Genomic DNA, 1866 nt, shown 5'->3' with positions numbered 1-1866 from the left:
CGGCGGCCCCTTCCCGGTTGTTTTTGGCGAGTTCCTTCCCGCCATCCCCCCGGCGGGAGCAGCGAGGGGGTACCCAAACAGAGCATCCCCCCCCACCCCCCACCCCAGGGATCTTCATTTTCCTGACCACTGACATTTTGATGCTGAAGTCGGTCTTTCCCCCACTCTAAATTTTGGGTGAAACTTTCGGGGGGTCCCAGGACCCCATTTCGCGGGTGCTGTGAGCACGAAACCAGTTTGTGTTTCCCACTGGCAACGCCGACAGCTTCCCGATCTCCGAGGCACCCGCCTTGCGTCAGCTCCAGTTCCATCCACGCCGCTTTTTCCTCTTTTCCCTTAAATCCCAATCTTATGGGCTTGGTTTTTTTTGGGGGGGTGGGGGGAAATTTTACCCATTTGTTACTCGGATGCTGCTCCGCGGGAAGGTCGCGGTTGGGTTCGGTGCAGCTCCCCGACACCCGGACATCGCTGCCGGAGGAGCCCGATGGGCTGGAAAGCGAAGCCGGGTTTAAAGAAAAACCCTATTTAATGCGAGGCTGGGCGGAAAGAAAAACCATATGTAACACAAAGTTGGGTTTAAAGCAAAACCAGGTTTGATGCAAAGCTGGGTTTAAAGAGAAACCGGACTTAACGCAAAGCTGGGTTTAAAGCAAACCCATATTTAATGCAAAGCTGGGTTTAAAGCAAAATCATATTTAATGCAAAGCTGGCTTTAAAAAAACATATTTAATGCAAAGCTGGCTTTAAAGCAAAATGATATTTAATGCAAAGCCGGGTTTAAAGCAAAACCCTGTTTAATGCTAAGCTGGTTTAAAGCCAAGCTGGGTTTAATGAGTTGGTGGCTCACACCAGCCTGAGCTTGAGACTGGGGGAAAGGGGTTGTGTTCGGGGGGAGCTGCCGGAGGGTCGAGGTCCCGGTGCCTGGGGAGTGGGAGATGTGTCCCACGGCTGTCCGTCAATGCTGCCGGGAAGGGGGAAAATTGTTTTCCTAAACTCCCATGACGCTGTAAGGCGGCAGATTTGCACTCCGGTAGCACTCGAAAGCAAAACCTGCTGGTGTAAGGGATGTTTTGCAAACACCCGGCAGCGCTGTGAGTCACAAGGGCACGGTGGGACAAGCGGGGCAGGGCCCAGATCCTGAGAAATTCAGAAATTCATCCCGCTTTCCAAACTCCAGGAGGTCGCCGGCAAGGTTAGCATCACCCCGTCCTTGCGAGACGCATCCTGCTGGCACAGCGCTGCACGGCACGGCCGCGGTCCTGGCCCGTATCCACGCTCCCGCGGTTAAATTTCCTCTTTTTTTTTTGGAAAAAAAAAAAATTAAATTTTATTTGCTCCTGACATCTAGTGGCACTTCTCCGCAGAGCCGCTGAGTCACTTGTGCCCGCACACCGGAGCCATTGCAGAATATAATTTCTCTTTTTTTTTGAGGGGGGGTTTACAAAGGTTTGCAGCCGCTTCGGGCAGCGCCACCGAGGTCGGTTTAGCGGCTGCTGGTCCGGCTGCGGCTTCAACCCCGGGATCCTGATGGGAGGATTTGCAAGGATTTACGGCCAGTTTGAAGCTCTCAAAGTTTGAGAAGGAATCGCGGAGTCGGTGGCTGGTTTTTCCCTGCCTTCCCACCAGCCCAGAAAGCCCCAGCCCACTCCTCTCCATCAGCCCGAATAAAACCTCCGCTGCCTCACCACCGGCAGCCCTCCTCCTGGCTGTGCCTTTTGGGGCGTCGTGTGTGAATTTTTCCCTTTTATCCTGTATTTTTTTCCTTTTTTTTTTTGGCAGTTCTGAAGGACCTCAGCCCTTTGCCTGGAAGGAGCCGATGCCATGGAAGGAGATCAGCCCCCTCTGGCTCCAGGGGAGCGACCCGGG

At 53.6% G+C, this 1866-nt stretch overlaps 1 protein-coding gene across 1 annotated transcript in view; it reads left to right on the top strand.

Moving 5' to 3' along the window:
• The window catches only part of SMAGP (small cell adhesion glycoprotein), an 8415-nt gene that overhangs the window by 5529 nt on the left and 1020 nt on the right, over nt 1-1866 (top strand). The gene's annotated exons all lie outside the window — the stretch shown is intronic.

Source organism: Charadrius vociferus, unplaced genomic scaffold (assembly GCF_000708025.1).
Source record: "Charadrius vociferus isolate BGI_N301 unplaced genomic scaffold, ASM70802v2 scaffold1163, whole genome shotgun sequence".
NCBI lineage: Eukaryota > Metazoa > Chordata > Aves > Charadriiformes > Charadriidae > Charadrius > Charadrius vociferus.
The sequence above is the reverse complement of the archived record's forward strand: the minus strand, read 5'-3'. Positions and strand labels throughout refer to the sequence as shown.